At 44.7% G+C, this 13,973-nt stretch overlaps 2 long non-coding RNA genes across 3 annotated transcripts; one reads left to right on the forward strand and one right to left on the reverse strand.

Moving 5' to 3' along the window:
• Nucleotides 1-235: 235 nt before the first annotated feature.
• LOC145550470 (uncharacterized) lies at nt 236-4,802 on the reverse strand. 2 transcript variants are annotated; one of them, XR_014086364.1, is made up of 6 exons: nt 4,756-4,802; nt 3,716-3,758; nt 3,387-3,416; nt 2,698-2,733; nt 1,934-1,964; nt 236-1,357 (listed from the first exon to the last, which is right to left on the reverse strand). It is a non-coding gene; the product is annotated as an uncharacterized LOC145550470 (long non-coding RNA). The 2 variants fall into 2 exon arrangements; XR_014086363.1 differs by lacking the exon at nt 236-1,357 and having other exon boundaries at nt 1,626-1,964.
• Nucleotides 4,803-12,512: 7,710 nt separating this feature from the next.
• On the forward strand, nt 12,513-13,114 carry LOC145550473 (uncharacterized). Its single transcript, XR_014086369.1, has 2 exons — nt 12,513-12,582; nt 12,653-13,114. It is a non-coding gene; the product is annotated as an uncharacterized LOC145550473 (long non-coding RNA).
• The last annotated feature ends 859 nt before the right edge of the window (nt 13,115-13,973 follow it).

Consider the following 13,973-nt stretch of genomic DNA (forward strand, 5'->3'; position numbering starts at 1 on the left):
CTGTCACTTGATTACTCTGAGACCATTTCTCCTTCTGCCTTCTGAGCTTCTGAGCTTGAGAACGCTGACCCTTTCTAGGCATTGTTGATTCAAATTCTGGTCAGGTCAGGCAGGAAGCAGCAACTCCAATGGTCCTTACTGATCTTTTTATCTCAAGATAAGCAGATACAATACAAAACTACACCAATGTACATACAATGAATGTATTAGTGTTGAATAGCTAGTCAGTACAAACCTGTGAACAAACCTGAAGTTCAGTCCAAAGTCAGTAGCAGCAGGCAGGAACACAAATTAGGGAGCTCAGATAAGAAATGAGCTTTACTTCAGTCCAATTGGAATTTTGTTCAATATTTAGCTCAGTAGATTAATTTTGGATTCAGTTCTTAAATGTATACAGATCAAGTATTTAGCTGATCTGTTTCAGAAATTATTTAAAATAGAAAATTATAATCCAATTTTGAAATAGAACTTTTTTCAAACTTCAGGTCCAAATCAGATTACTCAAAAAGACGTCTTAGAAATACCAAACTTCAAAGTTTTTTCTTTTTACCGTTTTCAACTTTATGCCAATAATGGTCTATATGTCTATTTCGCCAGACAAGACGAGAGCTTTACTTAAGTCCAAATAGAATTGGAGCAATGTATTTCAGTAGAAAACAATTTTTGTTTTCAATTTTAAAATTTATCCAGATCAAGTTTTTAGTTGACCTGTTTGAGTAATTATTTATTTTCAGCCAATTTTGAAATGGAAGCTTTTCAAACTTATTAAATTATTACTCAACAAGACGTCTTAGTGTCAAGCTTCCCAGTTATTTACTCTTACAGCGGAGAGAGGTAGATAGGAAAGACAGAGCAGTGAGAGGGGAGATTCTCTCAGGTTCTCAATAGATAGTCAGATGAGTTACTGGTAAACTCAGTTCAAGAAATGATTTCACATGACATGAAATGCATTTATGATAGATGCCACAATATGAGATTCAGAAAATGGATGCCACGATATTCAGAAAATGTCACAACTGTTCAGAGGTCACAGGACGTAAGATGTGAGGGGAAAACAGATCTAGTTACTGGTAAACTAGATTAAGAGAGACAGGCAAACATCAATTTGGCAGTAAACTGATGGTTGAAGAAAAAAAGGGAACTCTGGTTACTGGTAAACCGGCTCCTGAATTCGGAAAAACCAGGCCACCTATTGGGATGCTGGTTTGTGGAAATGCTTGTCAGTTTAGGGATGGAATAGAAAAATGCACAGAAAATGGTTTTCCAGATATGTTGGAAAGAAGAGGAAAGGAAAAAACACAGTTGGAAAATTAAAATGCTTCCGACAGTGGTTAGAGAAAGAGGGTCCGTGGAACACCTGCGAGACAAAGAACAGCCAATAGACATCAAAATGAAACATTCTCAACAGAGCAGTTTCTGGGTCAGATTTCATCTGAAAAGGTTCAAGCTATGCAGAGATGCATAGCTACTACTATTGTGTACTAAGCTATGTGGTGTGAATTGGGTTGTTGCTGTGTTTTCATGACCTTTATTGAAATAATTCAATGAATGTAGATTATGATATTACTGATTCAATACGAAATAAGCTGTATCCCAGCATACCAACAGATAAAAGAGCCAGCAGCTGCTTTAGAAGAATTTAATGTTGCTTTGGACCTTCTTGATCAGAGCTTAAAGTGAGTGACAGAAAACCTCATCAAGACAGAAAACCTCATCATTAGTCCACCAAACAACTCAGAGGGTTGTTGCTGTACTGAGTCATGCTTCTTACAGGGTTTTGGACAACAGGGTTGTCATGTGAGCATAACCAACATATCCTGTTTGGATCCAATTTAAGGCAAATGTTTATAGATATGATTTATTAAAATTGTGTGTGCGTCAGGTTGGATCAGCTGTGACAGCTCGGCTGATCCACGTTGGAACATCCGCTCACCAGGGAGGAAGGTGTCTAGATCCACTTCTCTCTGTGAGGGAGTGTAAAAACGTTTTCTTAGTAGCTGATCAGAAAACATTCTGGGGTCCAGAACACATATCCGCTAAGGTTCTTTGGTGTCTGTACACAAACTGCTTTGATCTAAACATTTCTGGACTTGTCAGCTCATAACAACCTCTTGGAAGATAAGCGTGTCATGTTCAGAACGAATACCAGGTTCTTTTTTAAGTGGCAGCATACACCTGTCTGATTAGAGATGTCTAAGTGACATAAATTAGGTTATCATCAGATATTCAAATCAGATCCAAATACAAACATTCCTTTCTCAAACAATTAAAGGGTGTTCTTTTTTATGTATTCTTTGCTTACTGTTGACATTCACATTTTTCCATGTGACACAATAAAGAGTATTTCTATTCTAAAAAATAAAAATGTTCCATGTAGCTTCAGTTAGTCCTACTCCCAAAAGACTGATTCTGCCCATCAAAAGCAAGTCAAAGCACATAAATTCTGACCCTGAATGAATTCAAACATTGTGATGAGAATCAGACACTGGTTTAAATGTAGAAACATGGATGTCATCATATCCAGTTGTTGATCAAATGACTTTCAGTAGCTGTCTTACACAGGTTTAAAGATGCTAAAGTCTTGTACATTTAACTACGTACACAACCCTCAGTGTTTTTTTTTTAAACAATCACTGAGGTGTTCAGTGACAGCTAACTTTTTTTAATCAAATAAAGCCACACATTGCTAGTACTCACCTCACTGAGCAGAAGTGGGGGCAATGTCTAGGTAGTCTGAAAGGAGGGAAACAACAGTTGAATTTATTGAATTTATTTGACAGGAGCACATACACAAAACTGACAAACTTAAAAAGCAGCAGTCCTATGTTTGCATCATTCTGCTACTGCTGTGAGCGTTTGTCCCTAATTGGGCCTTTTTAATTAGTGCATCTGAAATGCTATAGCAATGAAGATAAGAGTTGGGAGTGACACTATCAACTTATTTATTTTCTCAGACAGAGTTCTGTCTGAGAAGATTTTTTAAAAATGTATTGAGTCTGGTTTTAAGATACTCTAAATTAACAGAAATGTTTTTTTAAATGTTAGTCTAAGATTGTAATGTAAATGGATTTTAGACAGCCCATAAGATCACCACCACATTACACATTGGTTTACTGCACAAAGATGGTAGCACAGTACAGAAAAAAAATATTTCAACAAAATGTGGAAGTTTGCTAAAAAGCTTTTAAGTTTTGATCTAAACAATCTCAATTTGTGAGATTTCTGTGTTCATGAGATGTTAGTTCAGAATGAAACTGTCAAACATTTTCAGGTTTTCCACATTGTCACTATCTGGTCATATTTCATTCTTTCCAAATAGAGAATGTTGGAATGCAGTTTGCTGATGTGATCTAGAAGCAGTTTATCTTTAAAAATAATGTACTTACCAGCCAAAGGACGTCGGGACAGGGTTCTGTCTGAGAAAAGACACATAGACAAAGTTATCCAAGGGTCCACAGACACCACCAGTACGACCGGACACATTGGTAAATGGATACTGTTCACTATTTGCTGTTTCACTTTGAATAATAGCAAGAATAAAAAAAAGTAAATAATTTTAATAAATATGTTCATAAATATTATGAATCCGAGTTGCAAATAGATCAATATTATTTATCATATGTATTAGGAGCAGTATAAAATGTCCAGTCTTGCCTTAATTTATTGTTAAAAGCATTTGTGCTTGACAGGCTGCTGAACTTTGCAATGTACTTACCAGCCAAAGCACGTTGGTGAGCGGTGAGCAGTTTTCTTTCAGTCTGTGAAAAGACACTGTGTGTTATCTTACAATTATTGACTTGATAAAAAAAAAAAAAAAACACGTTGGAAACCACAGTTCATTATTAGCTATTTATCTTGGAATATTTACATAAATTAATAAACTCACTACAGAAATCGGGTTTACAAACAGATTAATATTCTTTAGATTAATTCTTAACATTTCCAGGTTAACCGGAAAGTCCAATTAACTGCGACTATTACGGTTCCATTTCTTTTTAACTAGTTAGCTGAGTAGAAGCTGAACATAAAGACAAATGCTAACATATATAGTTAGAAATTAGATTATAAAAATTATACTGCATAAGGTAAATTTGATTATTATACATTCCTCATTCTGAATAGAACGGTTTTCAGTTAAGTTATATAGTAGGCGTCAATGTTAGCATGTCATGCTAACGGTCGGCACCTATAAGAAATAAGATAGTTAGCTGTCTATAACTTCATTATGGTATGGCGATTCGTTAAGAAGCAATTATTAATATATTTAAGAATGAAACCGTCTTTCATCTTTTGCATTTTCTGATTACTGCAAGCCACCTCTACAAGGCACAACCCAAGAACAAACCAACATTTATCTAACGGCCTAACAGCCCCTTAACGGTTGACAGTCCCAGTTTCAGTTGAACAGGAACGTCTAATTAACTCCGAGATTACGGTTGCAATTTTATACATAGTTAGCTGAATAGAAGCTGACCATGAAGACAAATACTAACATACATGGTTATAAATTAAGTTAATTGGAAATACCCTCTTCAATCTTAATAGACTGGTTTTCATTCGAGTTATACAGCAGCCGTCAATTTTAGCATATGCTAATGATTGTTTGCTATCAGAAAAACCTACATATAGCTGTTTTCAACCTTATTAAGTTACATCCACACTTAAGCAATTATGTAATAACTCTTTGACAACGAAACCGTCTCTCATTGTTTATAATTTTATTATTACAACAGACCCCATTAAAACACCGCTTACCTGTTGGGCACAAACGAAGAAGGAAGAACGTAACGGCAGAGAACGCCAAGCAAAACGTCAGAGACATTCAGGAGCACTCGGATATTTCCACTTTGATTACGACTGTGGATTTTGCAAGCTTGTTAAATCAATTCAAGAAAGATTTAGCACCAGTTTTAAGTTTCGTGTACAACTCGTGTTTTGAAACATACCATTTACAACTGCATTTAATTTTTATCGCCTTAAAATTAATTCTAACATTCAAAATTATATAGACTAATTATTAAGTCCCTTTGTTACTTATGCCTTCCTCTGGCATTTGTTGAAAGTTCAAAATGTATTAGCATAAATTTTCATTAAATAACACTGCTTCTTCATCACTGTCATAAACAAAATATTAAATAGAAAAATTTTAATTTACTGTGGGAGAGGCGGCAGGGGCTTGCCCCGCTCAGCAAATGCATGTGACGTTCAAGGAACGCCACTTAAAGCCAATCAACTGCGCATGTCCATAAAGCCGTGGCAGGTTTACTGCGTTCTTATTTGTACTCTTGTTCTCGTCACAGAGCACCTAACACACTAAAGCAGGACCTTCAGCAAGGGCGGGCATTGGGAGAAATTATCCACCCTCAGAGTCATGGTCGCATCCATACTGAAAGGTCTTTTTTCCTTCATCCCGCAGTTAATAAAATTAAGTGAGGGCTAGATTAGGATTACACCCAAATTATCGCTTTTACTACGGTGGCCCCGAGGTGCAAACCATTTAAGCAAAATTTAAATAATTACATTCAAAATCATATAGACTCCTTATTTCCCTTCGTTACTCATGCCTTACTGTGGCTTTGTTCAAAGTTCAAAATGTATTAGATTTAACTCTTATTAATTGGCACTTCTTCATCACTGTCATAAACACCGCTCTGTTGATGAGTGACAGCTCTCGTCTAAATCTCGGGCGGCCATCTTGGAGCGGTCCACCCACTCAGCGTTCTGTGTTTAGCAGGCACGATGACGTATCAGCGCGTTTAATCGATCATAACACGCTTTTTTGTTACTGGAAACCATATTCAAACATCTATCAAAGCTACATTTATAAACAATTGTATTTTTTAAGTATGTTTTATTACATAGTTCAGCATATTTAAATATGCTTACTGCTATAACAATAGGAATGGAATATTCTGATATTGATGTATGATCAGCATATTACAAAGCACAAAGCCGTTCAAAATTAAATACATTATTTAATAATATCAATACATATTTATATAACTATACAAACACAAGTAAATAATGATTAATAATGCCACAAATAAAAATGATTAATACTGAATAATTGTATTTTTATGAGCTTCAAGAAGTTGTCTTGAAGAATGGCTACGAGAATTATAAGAATTGCTAACCGACAATGACTGCTGCCGAAAATGCAAGAAAAAGTAGAAAGACTTGTAGGTATAGGAAGATTAACGCTTCGAGTCCTATATTAACAATAATTATATTGTTTCATTCTTATATCTGCTCTGATGCTTCTCTTCTCCACAGCAACATCCAGAAATGTTAATGATTTTGTCATTTTTAATATGAACCTCTCGCTTGTTTGGGTTGATTTGTAAGCTTACATGTTGTCTTCTGAAAATGACAAAGAAAAGCAAAATCAAGAGAACAAATATGAATTAAAATAACAACATGCCTCAGCTTTATCACTAAAGTCTATTTAAAACCTCTTTAGCCCGACTTAGGCTATCTCCGTAAACAACCGCTACGCAGGACTTTTTTTAATTATGTGGGATGGTGTTTCACCCTCCCCCACGCTTTGCGTCTGGCGCGCCACTGATTGGTGGGCGGGGCAGATGCCTTTAAAGCTGGGTAAGTCGCTGCGAGGTGTGTGTGTGCCCTTGTTTCCTCCACTGTCTGCACAATTGGCGGCTACATGTTGGCGGTGTTTGATGAGCTCGTCTGATGTTGTAAGTGCCATTTTTCTGCTATCCGGGGCTGGGATCGTGGTTGGTTTTGTTGGGTGCTACACCTGTCGTGCGTTTCCGCAGCGCGGCTCTGCTGGCGTTGCCGGCCGCGGCTGGAGGTTGTGGTGGTGTGTGGCTTCTGCCTAGTCTTCGCCTGCTGATCTGCTCCCTCCTGGTGTAGGCTGTGTCTCCATCCCTGGGTAAGCTACCTGCCATTTAGTTTTGGATTATTTTATTTTGTATTTAGCATTAATGGGTTTTCTGTTTCAGGCAACTGAGTGTTGGGAGCTGCAGTGCTTTGGACGCTCTGCTGCTTTGTCTTATCGCTGTTTGTTCTGGCCGCTCTCCGCTGAGCCTGTTGTGGATTGGGCAGGCTGGTGGGCGGGGCATTACTCCTCTGGCCCCCATAGAAGGGCACTTGGAGAGACGACGACAACTTGTTCCATCATTTGAAGTATTTTCTTTTACCGTTTGTTGAAGTATTCATTTGTTTCTGTTGAGTGCTGTTTCTTTGTGTTGCATGTTCTTTTGTTTTCTTGTTTTATTTTGTTGCATTTGCATGGTTTGCTTGTTTTCTTGGAACAACCTCATCTTGTCTGTCCCTTCTTGTGTGTTCCCTTTTTCTTTGGTTCCGGCGACCAAGTAGTGAGCCAGATGCCTTGGATTTTAAAAGAAGTGTTTTAAAAAGAACTTTTAGATAATTGTTTAATAAAGTATTGTACACTGTTAAATCTGTGTTCTGGTGTGTCTTGTTGCTTTTTTAGAACTATCTCCACCTGCTGGTCACATTTGGCGTTGTTGGCAGGATTCACCATTGAACACAGATTTGGGCTGCCACCTTATTGTGGTGGAGGGGTTTGAGTGTCCCAATGATCCTAGAAGCTATGCTGTCTGGGGCTTTATGCCCCTGGTAGGGTCACCCAAGGCAGACAGGTCCTAGGTGAGGAACCAGACAAAGTGCAGCCCGAAGACCCCTATGATGAGTAATAACTTTGGACTGCGTTTTCCCTCGCCCGGACGCGGGTCACCGGGGCCCCACTCTGGAGCCAGGCCTGGAGGTGGGGCACGATGGCGAGCGCCTGGTGGCCGGGCTTTTACCCATGGAGCCCGGCCGGGCTCAGCCCGAAGAGGAGACGTGGGTCCCCCTTCCGATGGGCTCACCACCTGTCCGAGGGGCCAAAGGGGTCGGGTGCATTGTGCTATGGGCGGCAGCCAAGGGAGGGGACCCTGGCGGTCTGATCCTCGGCTGCAGAAGCTGGCTCTTGGGACGTGGAACGTCACCTCTCTGGTGGGGAAGGAGCCGGAGCTAGTGTGCGAGGCTGAGAGGTTCCGGCTAGAAATAGTCGGCCTCACCTCGACGCATGGTTCTGGTTCTGGAACCAGTCTCCTTGAGAGGGGCTGGACGTACTTCCACTCTGGAGTTGCCCACGGTGAGAGGCGCCGGGCTGGAGTGGGCATACTTGTTGCCCCCCATTTGGGCGCCTGTACGTTGGGGTTCACCCCGTTGAACGAGAGGGTAGCCTCCCTCCGCCTACGGGTGGGGGACGGGTTCTGACTGTTGTTTGTGCTTACGGGCCGAACGGCAGTTCAGATTACCCACCCTTCTTGGAGTCCTTAGAGGGGGTACTGGAGAGTGCCCCTCCTGGGGACTCCCTTGTTCTGCTGGGAGACTTCAACGCTCACGTGGGCAATGACAGTGAGACCTGGAGAGGCGTGGTTGGGAGGAACGGCCCCCCCGATCTGAACCCAAGCGGTGTTCTGTTGTTGGACTTCTGTGCTCGTCACGGATTGTCCATCACGAACACCATGTTCAGGCATAAGGGCGTCCATATGTGCACTTGGCACCAGGACGCCCTAGGCCGCAGTTCGATGATTGACTTTGTCATCGTCTCATCGGATTTGCGGCCGTATGTCTTGGACACTCGGGTGAAGAGAGGTGCGGAGCTGTCCACTGACCACTACCTGGTGACGAGTTGGCTCCGGTGGTGGGGGAGGAAGCCGGTCAGACCTGGCAGGCCCAAACGTATAGTGAGGGTCTGCTGGGAACGTCTGGCGGAGTCCCCTGTGAGACGGAGCTTCAACTCTCATCTCCGGCAGAACTTCGAACACGTTCCGGGGGAGGTGGGGGACATTGAGTCTGAGTGGACCATGTTCCGTACCTCCATTGCCGAGGCGGCCTATCGGAGCTGCGGCCGCAAGGTTGTTGGTGCCTGTCGCGGCGGCAACCCTCGAACCCGTTGGTGGACACCTTCGGTGAGGGATGCTGTCAAGCTGAAGAAGGAGTCCTACCGGGCCTTTTTGGCCTGTGGGACTCCAGAAGCAGCTGATGGTACCGGCGGGCGAAACGGCATGCGGCTCGGGTTGTCGCTGAGGCAAAAACTCGGGCGTGGGAGGAGTTTGGAGAGGCCATGGAGACAGACTTCCGTACGGCTTCGAGGCGATTCTGGTCCACCATCCGGCGTCTCAGGAGGGGAAGCAGTGCAGCACCAACACTGTTTATAGTGGGGATGGTGCGCTGCTGACCTCAACTCGGGACGTTGTGGGCCGGTGGGCGGAATACTTCGAAGACCTCCTCAATCCCACCAACATGCCTTCTGTTGAGGAAGCTGAGCATGGGGACTCTGGGCTGGGCTCTCCAATCTCTGGGGACGAGGTCGCCGAGGTGGTCAAAAAGCTCCTCGGTGGCAGGGCCCCGGGGTGGATGAGATCCGCCCGGAGTTCCTTAAGGCTCTGGATGTTGCGGGGTTGTGTTGGCTAACGCGACTCTGCAATATCGCATGGACATCGGGGGCAGTTCCCCTGGACTGGCAGACTGGGGTGGTGGTCCCCCTGTTTAAAAAGGGGGACCGGAGGGTGTGCTCCAATTACAGGGGGATCACACTCTTAAGCCTCCCTGGTAAGGTCTATTCAGGGGTCCTGGAGAGGAGGGTCCGTCGGATAGTCGAACCTCGGATTCAGGAAGAGCAGTGTGGTTTTCGTCCTGGTCGTGGAACACTGGACCAGCTCTACACCCTCAGCGGGGTCCTGGAGGGTGCATGGGAGTTCGCCCAACCAGTCTACATGTGTTTTGTGGACTTGGAGAAGGCGTTCGACCGTGTCCCTCGGGGGGTACTCTGGGAGTATGGGGTACCGGGCCCTTTGATACGGGCTGTCAGGTCCCTGTATGACCGGTGTCAGAGTCTGGTCCGCATTGCCGGCAGTAAGTCGGGCTCGTTTCCGGTGAGAGTTGGACTCCGCCAAGGCTGCCCTTTGTCACCGATTCTGTTCATTACTTTTATGGACAGAATTTCTAGGCGCAGCCGAGGTGTTGAGGGGATCCGTTTTGGTGGCCTTAGGATCGCATCTCTGCTTTTTGCGGATGATGTGGTCCTGTTGGCTTCATCGGAACGTGATCTGCAGCTCTCACTGGAGCGGTTCGCAGCCGAGTGTGAAGCGGCCGGGATGAGGCTCAGTGCCTCCAAATCCGAGGCCATGGTCTTGAGCCGGAAAAGGGTAGAGTGCCTTCTCCGGGTCAGGGGGGTCGTCCTGCCTCAAGTGGAGGAGTTTAAGTATCTGGGGATCTTGTTCACGAATGAGGGAAGAAGGGAGCGGGAGATCGACAGGCGGATTGGGGCAGCGTCTACTGTGAAGCGGGCGCTGTACCGGTCCGTCGTGGTGAAGAGAGAGCTGAGCCAAAAAGCGAAGCTCTCGATTTACCGGTCGATCTACGTTCCCACCCTCATCTATGGTCATGAGCTTTGGGTCATGACCGAAAGAACGAGATCACGGGTACAAGCGGCCGAAATGGGTTTCCTCCGCAGGGTGGCTGGGCTCTCCCTTAGAGATAGGGTGAGAAGCTCGGTCATCCGGGAGGGACTCAGAGTAGAGCCGCTGCTCCTCCACGTCGAGAGGAGCCAGTTGAGGTGGCTCGGGCATCTGGTAAGGATGCCTCCTGGACGCCTCCCTGGTGAGGTGTTCCGGGCACGTCCCACCGGGAGGAGGCCTCGGGGAAGACCCAGGACACGCTGGAGGGATTACGTCTCTCGGCTGGCCTGGGAACGCCTTGGGATTCCCCCGGAGGAGCTGGAAGAAGTGGCTGGGGAGAGGGAAGTCTGGGCCTCCCTTCTGAAGCTGCTGCCCCCGCGACCCGACCCCGGATAAGCGGAAGAAAATGGATGGATGGATGGATGGACACAGATTTTTTTTTTGGGGTTTTGTATGTGTGTGTTTCAGGTTTTAAATTTTTGTGGTTTTATTCATGTATGGTGTGGTAAGACAAAGCAGCAGTAGCTACCCAAAGGAAAACTTACCTGTGGTTTCAAGATTTATTTTTTTTCTGTTTTTTTCTTTCTTCTTTCTTTTCTTTTTGGTAGTCTTCCCCTGCAGGCATGGAGGTGACACAGCGGCCGGTGGATGGAGTGGGTCAGCAGGAGGCGGCGGCTGGGGGTTTGCCGGGCGCCTCTGCTTCCCCGGCTGTGGCCGGTGGTGTCATGCCTGCTGGCGCTGTGGTTGCTGAGCGGTTGGTGGCTGTGCCCAGGGACCGACGGCGCCCCGTGTTCGGTGGTAGGACTGGCGCTGGGATCAGTGAGTGGATTGATGAGGCCCAATTGTGTGTTCGGGCCCGCCAATTGTCAGTGGTAGACGAGGCTTTCTTTCTCTTCGATCACTTAGAGGGGGAAGCCAGAGAGGAAATAAGGTACCACACCAGTACAGGGAGGAATGACAAAGCTAATGTTGTTCAAGGGAAAACTAGTACTCACTGAGCTGTTGGGTTACAGCTCAGGTGGGGAAATAGCAGGCTTGCAACTAGCAGCCGCGTCAAAATTGTTGGCATCTCGCAGAGTCTGAGGTTATTATGGGCGGTATCTCTGTGATTTGTCTGGTAGACACTGGGTCCATAGTGTCGACAATCAACGAGAGCTGTTTCTAGGGATATTTTGCATTACTGGGCCGTGATTGCCTTCAGTAATGCCAATGGTTGCGGCTCGGGGCAGCCAATGGTCTTTTCCCCCCATATGTTGGCTAGAGGTGTCAATTTCTGTGGGTGTTCAAGGGAAAATTAGCACTCACTGAGCTGTTGGGTTACAGCTCAGGTGGGGAAATAGCAGGCTCGCAACTGGTAGCCGCGTCAAAATTGTTGGCATCTCGTAGAGTCTGAGGTTATTATGGGCGGTATCTCTGTGATTTGTCTGGTAGACACTGGGTCTATAGTGTCGACAATCAACGAGAGCTGTTTTTTTAGGGATATTCTGCATTACTGGGCCGTGATTGCCTTCAGTAATGTCAATGGTTGCGGCTCGGGGCAGTCTTTCCCTCCCATATGTCGGCTAGAGGTGTCAATTTTTGTGACAGTGTTTCCACATTGTGAGATCCTGGTGGGTGAAGGATTCCACCAATGGGGGTTTCTCTGTTCCTGGCATTTGGCGTATGCGCTGAATTATGTTCATTTTAACAGTCTGCCGTCTATAGTCCTTGGGGTTGAAGTGTGCAGGTTCATCGTCGGGGCGACGATGCAACACCAGGGGGTAGAATGTGGTGGGATGGTGTTTCACCCTCCCCCACGCTTTGCGTCTGGCGCGCCACTGATTGGTGGGCGGGGCAGATGCCTTTAAAGCTGGGTAAGTCGCTGCGAGGTGTGTGTGTGCCCTTGTTTCCTCCACTGTCTGCACAATTGGCGGCTACATGTTGGCGGTGTTTGATGAGCTCGTCTGATGTTGTATGTGCCATTTTTCTGCTATCCGGGGCTGGGATCGTGGTTGGTTTTGTTGGGTGCTACACCTGTCGTGCGTTTCCGCAGCGCGGCTCTGCTGGCGTTGCCGGCCGCGGCTGGAGGTTGTGGTGGTGTGGCTTCTGCCTAGTCTTCGCCTGCTGATCTGCTCCCTCCTGGTGTAGGCTGTGTCTCCATCCCTGGGTAAGCTACCTGCCATTTAGTTTTGGACTATTTTATTTTGTATTTAGCATTTATGAGTTTTCTGTTTCAGGCAACTGAGTGTTGGGAGCTGCAGTGCTTTGGACGCTCTGCTGCTTTGTCTTATCACTGTTTGTTCTGGCCGCTCTCCGCTGAGCCTGTTGTGGATTGGGCAGGCTGGTGGGTGGGGCATTACTCCTCTGGCCCCCATAGAAGGGCACTTGGAGAGACGACGACAACTTGTTCCATCATTTGAAGTATTTTCTTTTAACGTTTGTTGAAGTATTCATTTGTTTCTGTTGAGTGCTGTTTCTTTTGTGTTGCATGTTCTTTTGTTTTCTTGCTTTATTTTGTTGCATTTGCATGGTTTGCTTGTTTTCTTGGAACAACCTCATCTTGTCTGTCCCTTCTTGTGTGTTCCCTTTTTCTTTGGTTCCGGCGACCAAGTAGTGAGCCCGATGCCTTGGATTTTAAAAGAAGTGTTTTAAAAAGAACTTTTAGATAATTGTTTAATAAAGTATTGTACACTGTTAAATCTGTGTTCTGGTGTGTCTTGTTACTTTTTAGAAATATCTCCACCTGCTGGTCACATATTATTATTATTTTTTTTTTTTAATGCCCGTTAAAGAAGGCTTTCATCATTCGAAAACTATCCCGCATACAAGTTTTGCCCAAAATGTTTTACGGCTAATTAAAATCAGCTGACGGATTTAAAGGGGCGTGTCCCTTTAAATTCCCTGTCATCAAATACGCGTGGAAATATTGGCTTTGTAACCTCACTTCAGGGTCGAAATTCACATGAAACCCCATCCCACGCTTTCTGAATGAGTTGTTAGCAGCTCTGAATGAGGTGCTAACGACGGCGCTTTCCTGTTTCAAAGATCACTCGAGCCAAGCTGATTACCCTCCCCGCTATCTTCCTGCTTCGTGTGTGTAAGCGAAAAGCAAAATGGTGCGGAGGGGGATTTCTCCAACCTGGATTTGTGCAGAAAACCCACGTTTTGGGAACTGATAAAATTGGCATTTTTCATTGTAATCTCTTACTTTATAGTAGAATTTATATCATTTTATTGCTTTGAGCGAGGAATCTTAAGTGTTGAGACAGTAGGAATAAAATCTTGCTGCAATTTAGTCTCTGATTTGTGCGTGATTTCGTCACAATGTGACGAGTCATAGAAAGAGCTGTCAGTTCATTATAATGTATGATACATAGTCCACATTGGTACATTTTGCATTTATATGGTGTAAATGAAGCTTTGTATAATTTATGGGCACAACTTCTGCCGCAAATCGGAATTGCCATTTGTTTACATGTTAGCAACTCGCTAACATGCTAGCTCCCTGTTATCAAACAGGATGGTTGTTCTATTTATTTAATGTACTGTGTTTTTATT

Source organism: Poecilia reticulata, unplaced genomic scaffold (assembly GCF_904066995.2).
Source record: "Poecilia reticulata unplaced genomic scaffold, P_reticulata-male-v2 Scaffold_53, whole genome shotgun sequence".
NCBI lineage: Eukaryota > Metazoa > Chordata > Actinopteri > Cyprinodontiformes > Poeciliidae > Poecilia > Poecilia reticulata.